This window comes from Heptranchias perlo, unplaced genomic scaffold, assembly GCF_035084215.1.
Source record: "Heptranchias perlo isolate sHepPer1 unplaced genomic scaffold, sHepPer1.hap1 HAP1_SCAFFOLD_54, whole genome shotgun sequence".
In the NCBI taxonomy this organism is placed as follows: Eukaryota; Metazoa; Chordata; class Chondrichthyes; order Hexanchiformes; family Hexanchidae; genus Heptranchias; species Heptranchias perlo.
Window position 1 is genome coordinate 6,158,107 of NW_027139559.1, and position 22,960 is coordinate 6,181,066.

A 22,960-nucleotide genomic window follows, 5' to 3' on the forward strand; every position below is an offset into this window, starting at 1 on the left:
AATACTGGCTACTGGCGGCCGCACCTTCAGCTGCCTAGTCCGTAAGCTCTGGAATTCCCTCCCTAAACCGCTCCGCCTCTCGACCTGTGACTCCTCTTTTAAGACGTTACTTAAATCTACCTCTTTGACCAAGCTTTTAGGTAACTGTCCGAATGCCTCCTTATGTGGCTCAGTGTCAAACTGTGTTTGATAATGTTCCTTGGGATGCGACATGGGACGTTTTACTCCGTTAAATGTGGTAGATAAATGCAAGTTATTGTCGATTATAGATATAGAATCATAGATTCAACGAATGGTTACAGCAGAAAAGGAGACCATTTGGCACATCGTGCCCGTGCCTGCTCTTCGTAAGAGCAATCGATTTCGTTCCATTCCCCTGCTCTATCCTCGTAACACTGTTAGTTTTATCCAGTCAAATATTTATACAATTCCTTTTTCAAAGCCACGATTTAATCTGCTTCCACCACTCTTTCAGACAGGACATTCCAGATCATAACTACTCGCTGTGTAAAGAGTTGTTCCTCATGTCGCCTTTGGTTCTTTTGCCAGTCGCCTAAAATTTGTGTCGTTTGTTTCTCGACTCTTCGGCCAATCGGAACAGTTTCTCTTTATTTACTTCATGTAAACCCTTCATGATTTTGAACACTTAAAATCTCCTTTCACCCTTCTCTGCTCCAAGGGGAACAATCCCAGATTCTCCAGCCTATCAACGGAACTGAACTCCCTCATCCCTGGAACCATTCTTGTAAATGGTTTCTGCAACCTCTCGAAGGCCTTCACATCCTTCTAAAAGTGCGGTGCCCAGGATTAGACACAATGCTCCAGCTGCGGCGGAACCAGTGTTTTATAAAGGTTGAAAATAACTTCCTTGCTGTTGTACTCTATGCCTCTATTTATAAAGCCCTGGATCCCGTATGCTTTTTTAAGCGCTTCCTCAAGCTATCTGTCACCTTCAAAGATTTGTCCACATATACCCCAGGTCTCCCTCTACCTGCACCCCCTTCAGTATTGCAACATTTAGTTTATATTGCCTCTCTTCTTCATCCAGGGAGCTCTGGCTTTGGTTGCCCTACCTTTCCTCCTTGTGGGAATGTACCTAGTCTGTACCCGAACCATCTCCTCTTTAAAGGCTGCCCATTGTTCGATTACAGTTTCTCCTGCCAATCTTTGCTTCCAATTTCCCAGGGCCAGATCCGCTCTCAACTCACCAAAATTGGCCGACTTCCCATTAAGGATTTTTACTCTCGACTGTTCCTTGTCCTTTTCCATCAATAATCCAAACCTTAGGATATTATGATCACTGTTCCCAAATGTGCCCCCACTGACATTTGTTCCACTTGATCCACCTGATTCCCCAGAACCAGATCCAGCAATGCCTCCTTCCTCGTTGGTCCAGAAACATAGTGATCAGGGAAATTCTCCGAAACACACTTAAATAATTCCTCCCCCTCTTTGCCCTTCACACTATTACTATCCCAGTCTATATTAGAATAGTTGAAGTCCCCAGTTATCACTACACCGTAGTTTTTGCTCCTCTCTGTAATTCCCCTGCAAATTTGATCCTCCATATCGTTCCCAAAATAAGGTGGCCTATAGAATACACCGAGTAGTCTAATAGCACCTCTATTGTTTCTTAACTCTAAACAAATAGATTTTATCCTTGACCCCTCAAGGACATCCCCTCTCTCCAGCACTGCAATATTCTCCTTCATCAATACTGCCACCAGCGCCCCGCCCCCCGCGTCATTTTGTTCGTTCACGACCTTTCATGAACACCTTGTATCCACGAATATTTAGTACCCAATCTTGCCCTTTTATGAGCCAGGTCTCTGTTATCGCCACAACGCCATATTACCACGTGGCTATTTGCGCCTGCAGCTCACCAACCTTATTTACCTTGCTTGGTGCGTTTACGCACATGCACTCTAAACCTACATTAGACCTTCTCGTATTCTCTCTTAGTCCAATCCCACCAAATAATGTATTATTTCTTACTCTAGTCTCTCCCAATCCTGTGTGGACATTGTTTCTCCTTTCTAATGCTACATCCTGGTGCCCATCCCCGTTATTGTATGTCAATATTACAGAGTTTTTCATTAAGTATACACAGCAAACAATTTAACGTTTTATTTTTATATTTCAAATTAGCTTTTGTATAATTTAAAATATTAAGTAGGAATCAACTGGCCTCCCTATAAATCCAAACAACATGTGTATAATCTAAGGTAGCATTTGTACAATTTAACAAAGCATATTTAGCCCTCAAAACTATATATATATAGATATATATATATGTTTGTGTTTGTGTGTTTGTGTGTGTGTGTGTTTGTGTGTGTGTAATTTAATGCACGATAACTATCAATTAAAACCACATATCTAAAATTTCAGAGAACAAGTATAACTTCATGCAGTGGATGAATCATTTAATACCATATATTTATTAAAGCAGTTTTTACTTATTTAAAATGACATTCTTGTAATCGAAAGCAGCCATTTTTACACACGATAGCCATCATTTAAACAAACTTGTGGCATTCGATCTCTATCATCTAATTTGAAAATACTTGTTCGAATGTTTCTTATTCTTTATATGCCCATGTTCAAATTCACAGGACACTGACCATTTCAATGGGAGTAAGGAGAGAATGGATGACTTGATAATGGAGATTGAATCTTCACTGCCTCCAATTACATCCTGCCCTTTCACCGAGCTCAGTTTTTAGTTCTATCACCTCTGAGTCAGTAGGTCGTGGGTTCATTTCCCAATCCAGAGACTTAAGCCCATGATCTAGGTTCGCACTCCCGGTGCCAGTACCGAGGGAGTGCCTCACTGTCCTGGGTGCCATCTTTCAGATGAGACGTTAAACCGAGGCCCCATTTGTCCTCTCAAGTGGACATAAAAGATTCCACGACCACCGTTGGAGGAAGAGCAGGGGGAGTTCACCCTGGTGTCCTGGGACAATATGTATCCCTCAACCAACATCACTAAAAACAGATTATCTGATCATTCTCACATTGCTGTTTGTGGGACCTTGCTCTGTGCAAATTGGCTGCCGCGTTTCCCCAATGACAACAGTGACTACGTTCATTGGCGATAAAGCGCTTTGGGACGTCCTGAGGACGCGAAAGTGGCTTTAAAATTCAAATCTTTCTTTCACCAGAAAACTGCATGTGATTTTTCCTTCAAATTTGTTCAACAGTTTCTCATCGAAATATCTCGGGATTTTCCCTCTGCTTCGGATCTTTGGGATAATGAGCAGGTACTCAATTTGGCCGGATGTGACTCGTGGTGTCTCACATTGATCTCTATTGGGGCCTCTACTATTCACTGTATTTATTAACGACTTAGATGACGGGATAGAGAGCCGCATATACAAATTTTCTCGATGACACAAAGACAGGCAGCATTGTCAGCAGTGTAGCCGGAAGCAAAAAACTACAGAGAGATATTCACAGATTAAGTGAATGGACAAAACTGTGGCAAATGTATTTCAATGCAAGCAAGTGTGAGGTCATCAACTTTGGACCTAAAAAGGATCGATCAGAGTACTTTCTAAATGGTGAAAAGCTCTATACAGTGAAGGGCCAAATAGACTTTATATGTAGATTATTGAAATGTCATGCACGGGTACAGAAAATAATCAAAAGGGCTATTGGAAATGCTGGCCTTTATATCCAGTGGACTGGACTACAGGGGGTAGAAGTTATGCTACAACTATACAAAGCCCCAGTTGGACCACTCCTGAATACAGTATTCACTTCTGTGCTCCGCACCAAGGAAATATATATTGGCCTTAGAGGGCGCACAGCGTAGATTTACTCGAATTATACCTGGACTCCAATGGTTAAATTACGAGGAGACATTGCGCAATCAGGGATTGTATGCCTTGGAATTTAGAAGACTAAGAGGTGATTTGATCGACATTTTCAAGATATTAACGGGAACTGATAGGGTAGATAGAGGGAAACTGTTTCCGCTGGTTGGCGAGTCTGGGACGAGGGGACATAGACTAAAAATTAGAGCCATGATTTTCAGGAGTGAAGTTAGGAAACATTTCTGCACGCAAAGGCTGGACGAAGTTTGGAACCCTCTTCCATGGACAGCTTTTGATGCCAGCTCAATTGTTAATTTCAAACCTGAGATTGATAGATTTTTGTTGACCAGAGGTATTAAGGGATATGGGGCTAAAGAGGGCGTATGGAGTTAGGCCACAGATCAGCCATGATCTTATTGAATGGCGGAACAGATTCGAGGGGTTAAGTGGCCTCCTCCTGTCCCTAAACAACACCTTTATAAATCACTGTGGTCGACCGCGGCTGGAGCACTGTGTCCAATTCTTGGGGACCACACTTTAGGAAGGATGTCAAGGCCTTGGAAATGGTGCAGATGAGATTGACAGGTGTAGTTCCAGGAATGAGGCAGCTCAACTACGTGGTGCGACTAGAGAAATTGGAATTGTTCTCCTTAGAGCAGAAAAGGTTAATGGGAGATTTATTGGCGGTCTTCAGATTTAAAAGGTGTTTTGCTATAGTTCAGAAGGAGTAATTGTTTCAACTGGCAGGAAGGCTGCTAACCAGAGGACACAGATTTAAGATAATTGGCCAAAGAACCAGAGAGGGGAGATGATGAGGAATTTCGTTTGTGCACCGAGTTGTTTTGTTCTTGAATGCGCTGCACGAAAGGGCGGAGGAAGCAGATTCATTGGTGACTTTTAAAAGGGAATTGGATAAATAGTTGAAGGGGAGAAAGTTGCATTGCTATGTGGAATGAGCAAGGGAGTGGGACTAATTGGATAACTCTTTTAAAGAGCCAACACAGGGGCTGATGGCCGGCGCGGACACGATGTGTCGAAGGGCCTCTCTCTGTGCTGTCTAACTCCATGACAGGCACGATGGGCTGAATGCCCTCTTCCTGTGCTTTCAGACTCATCAAACGCTGCGGTGTAATACTTCGTGCTACCAGAAGATGGTACCTTTGTCTAAAATATTCCCCCTCCCGCCCAGTGGACTGCTGGTGAAATGCAGCCAAGTTTACATTTCACAGGAACTCTGGTAACATTAGTGATACAAGTGAAATTGATCTTTGCTTTCTCCCTCCTCGCACGCCATACACATAACGACTGTCGCTGAGGGACGGGCTCCACAGACCCAGGCTGCCTCAGTGACACTTCATAACAAGGACCTTATCTCCTCTGTCACAGGTTCACTCGTTGTCAGCACCTAACGCAATTTCCAGCAGGGGTCACTGCTGACAAGGAGTGGTAGAGGGAGAGAGACTGACAGACAGAAAGGAGAGGGATGGAGAGACAGAAGGTGAGAAAGAGATAGAAAGATAAAGAGACAGACATACACACACGGAGACAGAGAGAGAGAGAGAGAGGAGGGGTGGGGTAGACAGAGAGAGAGGGAGGTGGTGGCAGAGAGAGAGGGAGAGAATATAAGATCATAAGGAGATAAGAAATAGCAGCTGGAGTAGGCGATTCGGTCCTTCGAGCCTGCTGCGCCATTCAATCAGATCATGGCCAATCTTCTCCCTCAACTCCTCAACGACTGATCATCCACAGCCCTCTGTGGGAGAGAATGCAAAGGTTCACAACCCTCTGAGTGACGAAATTCCTCCTCATCTCCGTTTTAAATGGCCCACCAGTTATCCTGCGACTATGCCCCTAGTTCGAAACTCTCCAGCCAATGGAAACAACCTCTCAGCATCTACCCTGTCTAGTTTCTCGATTCTCTAGCCGGGGAAAGGGAAGCAAGAGCTAGAGGAAGAGGCAGAGAGATGGAAAAAGACCGAGAGAGTGATGAACACACAAACACAGAGTGACAGAGAGAGTGAGACAGAAAGAGAGGTAGAAAGAGAGGGAGAGTGAGGGGCTGGGGTGAAGGAGAGAGACAGTAGGAGAAGGAAGGACGGCAGAGAGATGAAGAGATGGAGAGACATAGAGAGATAGAGAGACGGAAAAAGATAAAACTACAGAGAGAGAGAGACACGGAGGGGCAGAGAGACACAGAGAGGCAGAGAGAGAAATAGAGGAGAGAGACAGAGATGGAGTCATATAGAGAGACAGAGACAGAGAGAGAGAGAGATTGACAGAGGGACATACAAAGATACATAAAGAGACAAAGCGAGAAGCCAATTGAGAGAGAGAGAGAGAGAAAGGAAATGGGACAGAGAGGGAGACAGAGCTGGACAGAGGAACAGAGAGGGAAGGGGAAAGAGACACAGAGAGACAGACAAAGACTGTGCAGGTTGAGGAAATAAATCTGTAATGATCAACAGAAAATGAAAAGAGAGAGTGTGAGAAAGATAGAGAGAGACAGATTGCGAGATATAGAGAGACAGAGAAAGAGAGACACAGAGAAGGGAGGGAGCAAACGGGAAGACAGTGAGATAGAAAAAGACAAAAATATCACAAAGAGTGACAGAGAGCGAGCAGAGAAGAGTTAGACAGAGAAATTGAGGTAGTTGGAGAGGGGAGCAAAGAGAGAGGTTGATGGAGAGAGCAATCCAGCTAGTGCCACTCCCCCGCCATTTCCCCGTAGCCCTGCATTTTTTCCATTCAATTACTTATCCAGTTCCCTTTTCAAGGCCATGATGGGATTTGACTCCATTACCCCCTCGGGCAATGAATTGCTGATCCGAACCATTCACTGAGTAAAGAAAAAATCCTCATCTCACTTTTGGTTCTTTTGCAAATCACCTGAAATCTATCTCCTCTGGTTCTTGACCCTTACGCCAGTTTCTCTCTATTTAGACCCTTCATGATTTTGAATACCTCCATCAAATATCCTCGCAACTGTCTCTGTTCCAAGAAGAACAACCCCAGCTTCTCCAGTCTATCCACGTAACTAAAGTCCCTCATCACTGGATTCAATCAATAGATCTCTGATGCACCCTCTGCCCATGAGTCGATGTACTTTATGGTAACTAATCGGCCCCACCCCTCGTCGTACTACCTGTTTACTGTTTACATGCCTGCAGTAGATTTTTGGATTCCCTTTTATGTTTGCCGCCAGTCTATTCTCATGCTCTCTCTTCCTCTCTCTTTGCCCCACTTATTTCCATTTTCACTTCCCCTCTGAACTTTCTATATTCTGCTTGGTTCTCACTTGTTTTATCAACCTGACTTCTGTCATATGCTCCTATTTTCCGTTTCATTTTACTCTCTATCTCTTATGTCAGCCAGGGAGCTCTGGCTTTAATTGCCCTGCCTTTCTGCCTGGAAGGAATGTGCCTAGACTGTACCGGAACCATCTCCTCCTGAAAGGCAGCCCACGATTCAATTACAGTTTTGCCTGTCAATCTTTGATTCTAATTTACCCGGGCAAGATCTGTTCTCATCCCATTGAAAATTGCCCTGCTCCAATTCCAATTGAGTATTGTGCTTTAGAGTTGTCTGTGTCCTTTTCCAAAGCTATTCTAAATGATCGCACCTCCCGAAATGTTCCCCCATTGAAACATGCTCCACTTGGCCCACCTCATTCCCGAGAACCAAGTCCAGCAATGCCTCCTTCCTGGTTGGGCTGGAAACCTACTGGTTAAGAAAGTTATCCTGAATACATTTCAAATATTTCTCCCCCTCTGTGCCCCTTATATTTTTCCTATCCCAGTCTATATCAGGACAGTTGAAGTCCCCCGTTATCACTGCTCTATGGCTTTTGCACCTCTCTGTAATTTCCCTGCAAATGTGCTCCTCCATATCCTTCCCACTGGTTGGTGGCCTGTAGAATACACCCAGTAGTGTAATGGCACCTCTTTTATTTCGTAACTCCCTGACCCCTCCAGGACATTCTCTCTCTCCAGTACTGCAATATTCTCATTGGGTGTCTGTGCGATTTCCGCTACGATGGCCGATAGGTTCAGGTCGTTGGATTCAAAATCCATTGGGCTTTCCCCGGGCAGATTCTAACTCTGCTAGTGGTGGAACTTTTCAGTTATTCGAAAACTGTTATGTTTTTTTCATCCTTTCACCCTGGAGACCAATGGCCCCGAAACTGCTCAGAATTCTCTCCAAAACATTTCATTTTCTCGTCAGTGGCCTCGTGGCCTCATTCACAAGGCGTCTGACTTTGGTAGGAATCGTGTTGTTATTCGAAGATTATATTTTGGTGTCCTGCCGCGGTCGTTTTAGACACAGGATGTAGCCTTTTCCTGCATGTTCAGAATGTGTTTTACACGCGTCCATTTCTAACTCAGAGTCTTCAGTCTGTCCGGCATTTGTACATCCCGTGGCGAGAGTGGATCTCTCATTGAAGTTTACTTACAGAAGTTGAGTCTCCATTTTCAACATTGTCGAATTCCCATTCCCTCGAAGAACTAAGCCAAGCAGAAGGAGGGAATAAGATCGAATTACAGAGAATGTTAAGCAAAGAAACAGTTCATTCGGCCCAACTGATCAATGCCGGTGTTTATGCTCCACATGAGCCTCCTCCCAACTGACTTCATCCAATCCTATCAGTATAACCGCATATTTCCTTCTCTCTCAATGATTGAGAGAGAGGTTTTAAATATGTTTTTGGATGCTCTTGATAGGCACGTAAAAGCCGGTCTGCCCATTTAAGGCACGGTTTGGCACAAATACAACCTCTCAGCAAGGACTGTGATGAAAATCCCACGTTCATTTTAAGTAAGACCTTCAGATCCGTTGCGGCCGAAGTTTAGACTCTCTGTGACACCCAGCCTCATGATGGGAGGAGACTCGTGTGAAGCACAAACTACGGCATGGACCTGTTGCGCCGAATGGCCTTGTTTGTGTGCTGTACTTTCGATGTAATTTTTCGTGAAATAGGCCTGAAACAATTCTAATCTCTGAAATATTCTGCAACAGGGCAGAAACATCTCTGATCTCTGCAACAAGTGTTACATAAGCCTGAAGCACATCTATTAATGACAGAAATGTGCAACATAGACCTGAAACATCATCAATCTTCGCAGCAATGTATAACATGGACCAGAAACATCTGTAATCGCTGCAGCAATGTGTAACATGGGCCCGAAAAGTCTCTGATCTCTACCACAATGAGTAACCACATCTCTAATCTTTACCACAATGGGTCTGGAACATCTGTAATCTCTGCAACAATGTGTGCATAGGCCTGATACATTTCTAACCTCTACAACAATGTATTTAATAGACCTGGAACAACTCTAATTTCTAGAAAAATGTGTAACATTGGCCTGAAACATCTGCACTCGCTAAAACAACGAGTAACACAGACCTGAAACATCTGTAATTGCTATAACAATGTGTAACATAGGAATGAAACATTTATAATCGCCATAACAATGTACAGCATAAGCCTGAAATATGTCTAATCTCTACAACAATATATAATATAGGCTTGAAATATTTGTAATTTCCACAACAATGTATATCACAGGCCTGAAACATCACTAATCTCCACAACAATTTTTAATATATGCTTGCAGTATTACGAATCTCAACAACAAAGTATAACATAGGCCTGAAATATCCCTAATCTCCATAACAATGTACAAAATAGGCCTGAAACAAGTCCAATCTCTACATCATTGTGTAAAATAGGGCCGAAACACCTCTAATCTCAACAACAAAACCGGGGAACTACAGGCCAGTGAGCCTAACATCAGTGGTAGGAAAATTATTGGAAAAAATTCTGAAGGACAAAATTAGTCTCCACTTGGAGAAGCAAGGATTAATCAGGGATAGTCAACATGGCTTTGTCAAGGGAAGATCATGTCTGAATAATTTGATTGAATTTTTTGAGGGAGTGACTAGGCGTGTGGATGAGGGTAACGCAGTGGATGTGGTATACATGGATTTCAGTAAGGCCTTCGATAAAGTCCCCCACAGGAGACTGGTCAAGAAGGTACGAGCCCATGGAATCCAGGATGCCTTGGCACTTTGGATACAAAACTGGCTTCGTGGCAGAAGGCAGAGGGTGATGGTCGAAGGTTGTTTTTGTGACTGGAAGCCTGTGGCCAGTGGGGTACCACAGGGATCGGTGCTGGGTCCATTGCTGTTTGTGGTCTACATTAATGACATGAATATGAATGTAAAAGGTACGATCAGTAAGTTCGCTGATGATACAAAAATTGGTAGGGTGGTAAATAGCGAGGAGGATAGCCTCAGTCTGCAGGACGATAAAGATGGGTTGGTCAGATGGGCGGAACAGTGGCAAATGGAATTTAACCCGGAAAAGTGCGAGGTGATGCACTTTGGAGGGACTAACAAGGCAAGGGAATACACAATGAATGGGAGGACCCTAGGCAAGATAGAGGGTCAGAGGGATTTGGTGTGCAAGTTCACAGATCCCTGAACGCGGCGGAACAGGTAGATAAGGTGGTAAAGAAGGCATATGGGATACTTGCCTTTATTAGCCGAGGCATAGAATATAAGAGCAAGGAGGTTATGATGGAGCTGTATAAAACACAGGTTAGGCCACAGCTGGAGTACTGTGTGCAGTTCTGGTCGCCGTACTACAGGAAGGATGTGAGCGCTTTGGAGAGGGTTGAGAGGAGATTCACCAGGATGTTACCAGGGCTGAAGAGAGACTTGGAAGATTGGGTTTGTTTTCCTTGGAGCAGAGGAGGCTGAGGGGTGACATGATTGAGGTGTACAAAATTATGAGGGGCAGACATAGGATGGATACTAAGGAGCTTTTTCCCTTCGTTGAGAGTTCTATAACAAGGGGGCATAGATTCAAGGTAAAAGGCGGGAGGTTTAGAGGGGATTTGAGAAAGAACTTTTTCACCCAGAGGGTGGTTGGAGTCTGGAACTCACTGCCTGAGAGGGTTGTGGAGGCAGGAACCCTCACAACATTCAAGAAGCATTTGGATGAGCACTTGAAATGCCATAGCATACAAGGCGACGGACCAAATGCTGGAATATGGGATTAGATTAGACTGGGCTTGATGGCCGGCGCGGACACGATGGGCCGAAGGGCCTCTCTCCGTGCTGTCTAACTCTATGACTCTGTGTCGATTATACAGCAAGAAACCCGCGATTTTATTATTACACGGATAGAATGCCGTGCTCAATATTAACATTAACACTGAGCGCCAGGTCTGGATCTGACGTTTACCCCGTGGTGCGGGACCCGCTCCGCGTTTCTATTTACCAAAAAATGAAAATCAGAAAATAATAATCTCACCCAGCAGAATTGGGGATTGTTCGTCTTTTGCAGGACAGGATGAGGCCGCTCGGCCCGTCGGGCTTGGATCGTAAATTCTGTTCACATTCTCCGCTCGGTGTTGTTCTCCGTGTACATTTTTAATTTACCGATTTGTCTTTTCTTTTATTTTCCTTCTCTCTCTTTTGCAGACTGAGTGGGAAAGAGGTTCGCTTTGGAGGAGAAACATTTCGATCAAAGATTTGAACATTGTTTATTCTGATTGTAGGTTTCTCGGAGACCCAGCGGGAGTTCAGTTCTCAGTTTCATGATTAGTCGGAAACAGTGGAGCCAACTTGCTGCAAGAGAAAACAATAAATGAACAACATCAACAAAGTGAAAGCAAGAGAAAGATACAAGCAGAGTCTTAACCACCCCTGGCCCGGGTTTAAGATCATTTGGTGAAACATTCGAACAGCGGCCGCGTGGCCTAATGGATAAGGCGTCTGACTTCGGAATTAATTGACGATGTTATCGGAAGATTGTAGGTTCGAGTCCTGCCGTGGTCGTTTTTACATTTGTTCCAACGTGCGCTTTATCTGTTTTGCACCGACCGTTTCTCACAGTGACTGACCGAATGGAACGGAAATATGTAAATTCCTTTGCTTACAGAAGCTGACTCTGCATTTTCAATATTGTCGATCTGGGTGCACGGTCAGGACATAGTTTAAAAGTAGCTTTATTTCTACTGTTTGGATTCAGAAATGATCGGCTGATCCATTGTGCGATGTCCGGATGGGTCCGAATCCCATCCGCGTCGTTATTGTATTGACAAGGCCCGACATAAATTTTGGACAATCAAAACGGGTTTGAATGCTGTGATTATCAATCCGACACCAGTGTTTTAAGTGTTTTAAGTCTGTGTCTCTGGATTGTTTACATTTTGTTTAAATGGAGAGGGATAATTGGAATTATTCACCTGCCCTACTCAGATAATGGTCGAGCAGAGAGGGCAGATCGGAGACAAGTCTTTCTGTCCTTCCTTGCTGCCTCTGGGGTTTACAGCGAATGAAAGGTTAACGGGAATAACAAATGATAAGGGAGCTGGAACATAAAGAGTTAACTTTATCCATCAGGAAGAAATCTAATTTCAAAACATTTTAACAATCTTGAACCAGTCCAGTTATTAGATTTACACCAAGTCTGTACATGTTTTTCTGTTTCGTGTCATCTGCAAACTTTGAAATTCTGCCCTGTCCATCCAAGTCCATGTTGGACACTATCTATTTCAAGCCGATGATATCAGGCCTTCTTTACCAAAATCGTTTTCAATGTTAGACTTGCATTATCAAGTAAGATTTTGAAGAATATATTAGATAAGAAACTACATTGCCGTCTGGATATGCAACATAATCAAAAGCTTCCTGATTTCCCTGTGAAAATCCGAGCTCGAATTTTATGTCCCGCCCCACCCCCACCACCAGAGGAAATAACTTCTCTGTATCTACTCTTGCGAACCGTTTTATCATTTTAAATACCTCAATCAGATCAACCTTTCAAACTGAAGGGAATACAATCCAAGTTTATGCAACCTGTCCTCATGATTTAACCCTTTAAGACCAAGTATGATTCTGGTGAATCTGCGCTGCACCCCCTCCAAGGCCAATATATCCTACCTGAGGGGCGGTGCCCAGAACTGAACGCAGTTCTACAGATGTCGTCTGACCAAGGCTCGACACAACTGAAGCACAACTTCCTCCTCTTTATATTCCAGTCTCCTTAAGATAAAGGGCAACATCCCTTTAACCTTTTTGATTACCTTTTGTATTGTCCACTAGTTTTTAATGATTTGTGTACATGGACACACAAATCCCTTTGCTCCTCCACTGTTCCTAATATCGCGACATTTAGAACATTTTCCGATTGATTGGATCCAAAGTGAATTACCTCACACTTCCCCACATTGAACTCCATTTAACACAGTTTTGCGAGTCACGTAATCTGTCTCTGTCCCTTTGTAACTTCCTGTTCCCATCCACTCAGGTAACTGTGCCTCCGATCTTACTGTCAGCTGCAAACTTGGATATAAAACTCTCTATTCCTTCATCCAAGTCCACTGAGAAATATTGGGAGCACATTCCCGAGTGTTCACTGAAATCCGGGTCCTTAATGTTCTGAGGAATCCTAGAAATCCCACGGTGTTTCCCCACAGAGGTTTCAGTGAGCGCTGCAGTAAATCTGGCCCTCGGGACTTGATTGAAAACCCTCAGTTTTTGCTGTTCAATCAGAATTGTCTTTGCATCCCGTGCTGGCGAGTCAGGGATTAGTGTTCCAAGAATCAGGAATAAGATCAGGAACCACATCTTGCCGACGACGCGACTGGAGAAATATGAGTTCGATTTTTTTTTTGATCCGCTTGATCAGTTTGAATTTGACCCAGAAACAGGAAGCGGTTTTGGTGAAACTGATCCGAGGGTGAAGCGCGAAGGTGGTTGAAGTGATGAGCTGCTCAGTGATTGGATCCAGCCCGTGTGGCTCGGGATCCCGGTCTGGTCTCCGTCGCCGACACTGTTTTCTCCCTGATCGGTTTACCTCTGCTTTCACCAATTGCCCCAGGGACCACCGTTTATATCTGGATTCAGCACCAGGCAGAGAGATAGAAACAACTGTCTGCTGTTTATTGACCTGATCGGGAGGTTAATGTCACCGGCGGCTGATTCACTGAGATCTGTGCTCAGCCACCATTTGGTTTGGTTCCCTGTACGACGCTTGTTCTCGCCGGGTGAAGAAGACAGATTTTTGCTTTCACCAAGTTGACACAATACTGGACAGGCCTAATTTTTTGTGTGAATAACTGGGATAAGTGGTCAGAGAAGGCTGTTGTAAACCGCAGTGGAACAAAGTATAACTTTTGACGGATCAGAATTATTTCACGATCATTAAAATCCTGCAATTGCTGGGACCTCCAGCCACAATGATGCATTCACGGCGTGCGCCATTGTCGAGAGGTGAATGTTGCAGCAGGTGAGATACGGGATGGGGTGAATTGCCCATAATTTCTGGAACATTTGCGCCGCTCCACCGGAAGACTCGATTAAATAATAAAAGTTGTTCTCGTCGCTCAGCCCACCGTTGCCGTCAACCGTGATGCCGAATTCGCTGTATTTACGTCATTAATCGCGCCGCAGTCACTTGCAATTGGACAATAACGGCAAATGAAGTATGAGGCAGCAAGAAATGACTGAGAAAAGTCACAAACTTCAGCCTCTCAGCTTCTCTCCTGCCTTCTCACTCTCTTTCTCTCAGGTGCATCATTTTGTTCCTTTTCAATCGTTTTTGTTTCTCTCTCCTGCTTTCCATCCTTCTGTCCAACACCGCCTTCTTTCTTGGAAAAAGGCGCTTCTGCCATCCACAACTATGAGAGAAGCGATTTGGTGATATTTGACTGAGAACAAAAGCATAGGAAAGTTTGGCTGGGATTTCTCACCAATCAATCAATGAAAGCCCCAAAACGAGATTTACACCGGTCGACCAACGAACTAGAAGTAAAGGGAATCAGGGGTTACGAGGAGCGGGCAGGAAATTGGGCATGAATTTAGATTTGAGGTTAGCATCAGATCAGCCATGATCTTATTGAATGGCGGAGAAGGCTCGAGGGGCCGATTGGCCCACTCCTGCTCCTATTTCTTATGTTCTTTTAACCGCTGGCAATTGAACCATGCAGCCACTGCAAAATTTCGCCACCACCCAGAGCCGATCAGCCATCCTTTCAGGCTGTTCCTGTCCATCCAGTCTCGCTTTCTATTCCGATGTTCAGCACCATCGAGTTGTACACTAATTATTTCAAGTGAACAATATCAGCCTCTCTTCACCAAATTTTGAATGTACAACTTGTCTCATCAAGTAAGATTTTCTAAAATCGAAATGCTCTGAAGCCACATTGCCGTTTGTGTGAGAATAGGTACACCAGGTAGACGAGCGCTGGTCCACATTTCCTAATATAAAACACACACACATTAAACTATTGTGCAGTAGTTGTGGGAGGTCACCCATAGGAGGAGGTCAGGGCCTGGTGTATCACAGACATGACTCACCAACATTTCGTGGGAAGAGATGAGAAATGTAATAGTATCAGACCAGATAGTGTGGAGAGAGTGTGGGAATACAACTGGCTGAATAGGGCTAGATATATGATGTACTGACAGGGGATAAGGAAGAGAAGGTCATGACTGATATCCATGCTTTCTCATGCAGAGACCGATGAACAAAAGATTGATGTTATTGCGCAGACGCATTGAAGGAAGAGACTCAACAAAGTCGCTTGGCACAGGTATCAATGTCATAACGTTGGGAAAACACCACATAAATGTGGCGCTGTGGCTCAGTGGTTAAAGCACCTGTCTTGTAAACCGGGGATCCTGGGTTCAAATCCCAGCGGTGCTTTGAGCTTATGTTGTTTGTCTCCATGTTTTGTTGCTCCCATTTTTCCACCCGTTTCCTCCTCCACATTTGCTCCTTGCAGAAGCCCTTGGTTTGCTTCCCAGCCTCTCTGTGTTGGCTGCCGAGTTAAATTCGTTCTTGAGATTCCCATCCACGGGTTTACAATTGCAACGAATCATCTCCGTGAGGTTAAAGTGCCCCCTGCTCCTTTATATTTCCATGCAATAATATCAATCAATTGCGGAATAAAAATTCAGCTGTTCGCTGATATTCTGTCTTTTCCTCAATCAAGTGGACAGGAGGGAACGAATCTTTCTGTGGGGACGTTGGACAAACTGATTCGAGGGTGGAGCTAAACTAAAATGGTGGAGATTAAACACAGACCAACACCGCGAGACCGCTTCTGGTCAACGACTTTAATTGTTAAACCAGAGCTGTTTTCGCGAAGAGGTTGAAGAGCTGGATTCTAAATCTAAGGGGATGCCGAGGCTCCGGTTTAACCGGATTTACACGGTTCACTTCACTTCAATAGGAAAACATTCCACAATTTCAAAAGTTTCATCCCCTCATTCTTGAGACCGGACAGGAAGTAAAATTTCATTTTATTTTTGCAGTTGCAGCAACAGGATTCTTCTCAATGCAAGAAAAATGGCGTGTTTAAAACTGCAAGGAGTGAATTAACCGCAGATTCGGGGCCAGCGCTCTCCAGTTTGATCGTATCTACAACACTCATAGAATCATAGAATCATAGACTGGTTACAGCATGGAAGGAGGCCTTTCGGCCCGCCGAGTCCGTGCCGGCTTTCTGCAAGAGCAATCCTGCGAGTCCCATCGCCCCGCCCTATCCTCGTCGCTCTGCAACTGTTTTCCCTTCATGCACTTATCCAATTCCCTTTTGAAAGCCACGTCTGGATCTGCCTCCACCTCAGGCAGTTCATTCGAGGTCACAACCACTCGCTGTGTGAAACATTTTTCCTCATATCGCCCTTGGTTCTTTTAACAATCACCTTAAATCTAGGACTCCTGGTTCACGACTCTTCCGCCAATTGGAACAGTCTCTCTCGACCTCCTCTCTCCATACCCTTTATGATTTTGAATACCTCCATCAAATCTCGTCTCTGAATTCTGGCTCCAGGGAGAGAAGCTCCTGCTTCTCCAGTCTATGCACGTCCCTCATCCTTGGAATCATTCCAGTAAATCCCTTCTACACCCTCTCTAAGGCCTTCACATCCTTCCGAATGTCCGTTGCCCAGAACTGGTAACAATACACCAGCGTGGCTGAACCAGTGTTTTATAAACGTTCATCAGAACCTCCTTGCTTTTCAAGTTTGGTTAACGGAGAGAAAACAGAGAGTGGTGATAAACGGGTCATTCTCAGGTTGGCAGGCTGTAATTAGTGGGGTGCCGCAAGGATCGGTGCTTTGGCCTCAGCTATTTACAATCTACATTAATGAATTAGATGAAGGGACCGAATGTAATGTATCCAAGTTTGCTGACGATACAAATCTCGGCGGCAAAGCAAGCTGTGAGGAGGACACAAAGGGTCTGCAAAGGGATATAGAAAGATTTATTGTGTGGGCAAGAAGGTGACAGATATAGTATCATGTGGAGAAATGTGAAGTTATTCACTTTGGCAGTCAGGAAAGAAGAACATAATACTGTTTCAATGGTGAGAATCTATTAAACGTTGATCTTCAGAGGGACTTGGGTGCCCTCGTTCAAGAAAAAGTTAGTATGCAGGTACAGCAGGCAATTAGGAAAGCAACTGACATGTTGGCCTTTATTGCAAGGGGGTTGGAGCACAAGTGTAAGGAAGTCTTACAAAAGTTTTGGTCTCCTTATCTAAGGAAGGATATACTTGCCTTGGAGGCAGTGCAACGAAGGTTCACTAGATTAATTCCTGGGATGTCTAGGGTTGTCCTATGAAGAGGTGTTGAGTAGAATGGGTCTATACTCCGTGAAGTTTAGAAGAATGAGAGGTTATCTCACAGAAAAATATAAGATTATGAGGGGGCTTGACAGGGCAGATGCTGAGAGATTGTTCTCCCTGGTTAGATAGAATAGAACTAGGGGCATAGTCGCAGGACAACGGGTCGGTCATTCAAGACTTTGACGAGGAGGAATTTGTTCAGGCAGAGTGTTGTGAAATTTGGAATTCTTTACCCCAGAGAGCTGTGGATGGTGCGTCATTGAATATATTCAAGGCTGAGATAGAAAGATTTTTGGACTCTAGGAGAATCAAGGGATAAAGGGATCAGGCGGGAAAGTGGAGTTGAGGTCGAAGATCAGCCATGATCTGATTGAATGACGAAGCAGGCTCGAGGGGCTGGATCATCTACTTCTCCTCCTATTTCTTATGTTCTTTAAACAGGAAGTGTCGAGTTGGCTGTTTACCTTCCATGAAGGGCATCAGTGAACAGCTTGGGTTTTTATTACAAGGTCCCACCCTTCAGCATCATTACTATGGAGCCGTTATCTAAAATACAACGCCATTGGGATTGAAACCCACAACCTTTAAAACCGCTTCATTTACTCACAATGACGTATCAATGCGCTATCCATTGCGTCACAGAGCCAAAAGCTGCAAGGCTTTTTTTGCTGAGCGGTGAACTGACACGGAAAGCAGTTCGGTAGATTTACACTTGCCAATAGGGGTTTTGAAAGGCACGTTTTTATCAGCCAAACATCTAAACGGAGCGACAGAGCGACGACAGCAGAGTGAGAGATGGGGGTTGAGAGATATGGTGAGAAGCTTGATCGGTGGGCTTGAGGGGCATGGGGAGAAGGACGCAGTTGGGGTTGATTGATATGGTGAGAACTGGGAAGCTGGGGTTAGATGGGGAGTAAAGCTCCCTCAACACTGACCCGTCAAACTCACCCAGGGCAGGGTCAGCACGAGTTAAATACAGAGTAAATCTGCCTCTATATTGTCCCATGAAACAGTTACAGGGCAGGTACAGAACGGGTTAGATACAGAGCCAAGCTGCCTCTAAACTTTCCCATCAAACATTCCAAGGGCAGGAGCCCGGAGCGCGGGAATATCACAGTATCATCGTCGGTGTAGCACAGCGGAGGGGGGCATTCCGCCCCTCGAGTCCGTTCGGCCATTTGATCAGATCCTGGCTGATCTGTACATAGGAACAAATGGAAGCTATTCATCTCCTCGACCCTGTTCTATCATTGAGCTATTTCATCGCTAATCTGTACTTCAGCTCCATTGACCCGCTTTTCCTCCAAACCCTCTGATAACCTAAACCAACAAAAATCTCTCGATCTCAGTACTGATATTTTCATTTGAATAAGTTGCCACAGCCTTTTCGGAGAGACAGTTCCAGATTTCATGAAGAAGCAGTGCCCGTGGTAAAACCGGATCTCGATCTACAACCCACTCCTCAATGTGCCCGGTTTCCCGGACGGACAGAGAAATTGAGGGGCAGCAGATCCTTACATATCCTACGCTCAGCTCCAACACTAAACAGCAACTCCCCAATGTTAGAGAAAGAGTTTGCTTTCGAAATTCCAAGCTCCTTGTATCTGAAATGTTATGTTGAGAATACAGCATGCGCAGACAATGGGACAGGCAGAAATGCAGATTTGGTAAATAACACGCAAAATACATCCTCACAAATTAAGCACACTGTGCAAGGAAATGGGGAAAATAATAAACAATAACGAGAATAATAAAAATAACCATAATAATCTTCATCATTATCATATTTGAATTAATGCAGGATAATTGATTGTGGGGAATATCCGTGAACGAGTTATTTCATAGGACGGTTGCTTTTATTAAATGTAAAGAATTTGCAACAGTAAACAGTGACGACGATGGTAACAGACTCCAGGAGGACACAGACAGACTGGTGAAATGGGCAGACACTTAGCAGATGAAATGTAACGCAGAGAAGTGTGAAGGGATTCATTTTGTTTGGAAGAACGAGGAGAGGCAATGTAAAATAATTGGTCCAATTTTAAAGGGGGTGCAGGAACAGAGAGGCCTGAGGTTGTACGTATACAGGTATTTGAAGGTGACAGGACAAGTTGAGAAGGCTGTTGAAATGCCATAGAAACATAGAAAATAGGAGCAGGAGTAGGCTATTCGGCCCTCCGAGCCTGCTCCGCCTTTCATTGTGATCATGGCTGAGCCTGTATTTCAGTACTATATTCCCGCTCTCTCCCCATACCCCTTGGTGCCTTTTGTGCCTAGAAATCTATCAAGCTCTTTCTTAAACATATTCAGAGACTTGGCCTCCACAGTCTTCTGTGGCAGAGAATTCCACAGGTTTACCATTATCTGAGTGAACAGGTTTCTCCTCACCTCATTCCTAAATGTCGTACCCGGTATCCTGAGATTGTGACCCCTCGTTCTGGACATCCCCAACCGGGGGAAATATCCTCCCGCATCCATTACGTCTAGCCCTGTCAGAATTTTATATGTTTCAATGAGATCCCATCTCATTCTGAACTCGAGTGAATATCGGGCGAGTCGACCCAAACTCTCCACGTACCACAGTCCTGCCATCTCAGGAATCAGTCTGGTGAACATTCGCTGCACTCCCTCCATGTCAAGTATATCCTGACTTAGGTAAGAAGACCAGAACTGCCCACAATAATGCAGGTGTGGTCTCACCAGCGTCCTTTATAACTGCAGTAAGACATCCATGCTCCTTTACTCAAATCCTCTTGTAATGAAGGCCAACATACAATTTGCCTTCCTAACTGCTTGCTGCACCTGTATGTTTGCTTTTAGTGACTGGTGGACAAGGACAACCAGGTTCCTTTCTACATCGACATTTTCCAAACTATTTCCATTTGAATAATACTCCGCCTTTCTGTTTTTCATTCCGAAGTTGATAACTTCACATTTTTCTACATTATACTGCATCTGCCATGCATTTGTCGACTCACTCAACTTGTCTAAATCGCCATGAAGCCTCTTTGCATCCTCTTCACAACTCACGATCCCACTTATTGTGGTATCGTCAGCAAACGTGGAAATATCATATTTGGTTCCCTCATCCAAATCGTTGACAAGGAAAGCACCGGATCCAGTCTCAGACCGGGCGTTTGTGTCCCTCCCCGGGAAACAATATACCTCGGCCCCACCAAACCTCCCCACACACCGAGCACAGGCATTGGAAAATCCGGGGAGCTGGTAACCTGGTCACTCGGCCTTCCAGTCGGATTTCCCGAGAACCAGAGAGTGAAACTGACATTGGCCCTCTGTGGGAAAATCAGGATCTGTGACAAAGAAATTGTGGTGTCAGGATAGCCGAGCGGTCTGAGGCGCTGTGTTTCAGTCGCAGTTTTTCCCAGAGGTGTGGGTTCGAATCCCAGTTCTCACATTCAGCCCTTAACACGCACCGAACTAATTTTTGTTCTTTCGACTGGAGTTGATTTTTCTGCCCAGTTGATTTGTTCTTTCCAGAAAACCAGCCCGCCTTCCGTCCACGGCAGGTTTATTTTCATTTGTTGTAAGAATGTATAGTGTTGGGGTTCAGCAGAACACGGCCCGTGCAATCAATCCATTGTGACACAGACCAGTGTTGTCCAATACTTTGGCCACTAAATAAAAAGGAGGAATGAACACAGTCTTTGGGCCTGTGATCTGAATACTCATATTCGCATGAGGTTTGCATTTGAACTTTAACCTTTATGTGTTGTTGGTAAAATGATAAGATGAAAAGCAGAGTGTGCGAGTGTTGTTTCGTCGTTGTGAGTGTTTTACTTCCTTGGTTACTGAATGGTGAAAGATGTTATGAAATACACACATGTGAAGTCCATTTCCTTGTGTTGTGTGTGGGCGATGTTTTCTGCTAAAATCCGTTCATGTGAATAAAACGGCGTCATTAGAGCCACACCTGCGTTTAGTAATCAATTTCAATTGGACAACACTGGCAGAGAGCGTGGTCGAGTGGCCTGAGCCCGGTCATTGATGCTCCAGTATTGTCAGGGCGCGATTCATTTTTCGTCACTAACAAACTTTCCATAGACACGGAGGGATTGGAGGCTGCTATTACATAAATATCATAGTCAAATATACAAACTCATACTTTGTATATACACACTTGAGGTTGTACAATAGTGGAGGGGGGGCACTAGTTAATGTTCTTTAAATGAGGCGGCACTCGTTGGGGTGGCATGATGGAGTTGAGCAGTTGTTACCGTTGTGCTTTAGTGAGGTGGCGAATGTAACAAAGGCTGCACACTGGTGTTGTCCATAGGAACAGGAGTAGGCCATTCAGCCCCTCATGCGTGCTCCGCCATTTGATAAGATCATGTCTGATCTGTGATCGAACTCCATATACCTGCCTTTGGCCCAGATCCCTTAATACCTTTGCTGCCAAAAAGCTATCTATCTCAGATTTAAATTTGGCAATTGAGCTAGGATCAATTGCCTTTGCGAAAGAGAATTACAAACTTCTAACACCCTTTGTGTGTGGAAGTTTTTTCTAATCTCAGTCCTGAAAGGTCTGGCTCTATTTTTTAGACTGTGCCCTCTACTCCTAGAATCCCCAACCAGCGGAAATAGTTTCTCTCTATCCAACCTACCTGTTCCCCTTAATATCTTATAAACTTCGATCAGATCACCCCTTCAAAACGGTAGAGAACACCACCAAAGGTTTTTGAAGTCCAGGTATCATTCCAGTAAACCTACACTGCACTCCCTCCAAGGCCAATATGTCCTTCCGAAGGTACGGTACCCAGAACTGTTCACAGTATTCCTTTTAAGATGAGCTCGGAGAGGACATGAGGATAGATAGGGGAAATTCGACGAAGGTGTGAGTTCAGGGCTAGGGCAGGGTAGAGCGCAGGGAATGTTTGGCTTGGTGGGCTAGGGGAAAGGAGGGAAGCGGCAGAAGAAGTCTCGAATGGTCTCAATATTAGAGAGAAAGAAATCCATGAGCTCCTCGCACTTTTCGTTGGAGGTGATGGTGGAGAGTCTAGGGGTTTAAGAAAACGGTATTATATCACTTTGGATATATTTGCAACATAATACAGCACGGCACAGAAACAGGCCTTTCAGCCCAACTGGATAAATAAGTATCCCAGGGTGTCGGCGCTGTGTCCCATTGATCCCACGTTGATGCCACAGTGATCCCACAGCGTTCCAGTGATGCCACAGTGATCCCACAGTGTTCCAGTGATTCCATAGTGATCGCACAGTGTTCCAGTGATTCCATAGTGATTGCACAATGTTCCAGTGATTCCATAGTGATTGCACAGTGTTCCTGTGATTCCACGGCGCTCCCAGTGATCCAAGAGTTGAAGCTGCACTTGTGTAAAAGGCCGAGAGATAATTTTTATATGCAACAACTTATATATAATATATAAATTATATTTTATACATTACATAGAATAGGTAAAGTAGGTAAAGACGTTTTCCCTGTAACACCATGAACCTGAAACAAAATGTCCGCCAGTGCCC

At 44.5% G+C, this 22,960-nt stretch overlaps 2 non-coding genes across 2 annotated transcripts; both read left to right on the forward strand.

Annotated features, from left to right (window-relative positions):
* The first annotated feature begins 11,570 nt into the window (after nucleotides 1-11,570).
* Nucleotides 11,571-11,660, forward strand: trnar-ucg (transfer RNA arginine (anticodon UCG)). The gene is given in 2 exon segments: nucleotides 11,571-11,607; nucleotides 11,625-11,660. It is a non-coding gene; the product is annotated as a tRNA-Arg (tRNA).
* A 3,801-nt stretch (nucleotides 11,661-15,461) lies between these two features.
* On the forward strand, nucleotides 15,462-15,534 carry trnat-ugu (transfer RNA threonine (anticodon UGU)). Its single transcript has one exon. It is a non-coding gene; the product is annotated as a tRNA-Thr (tRNA).
* Nucleotides 15,535-22,960: the final 7,426 nt, after the last annotated feature.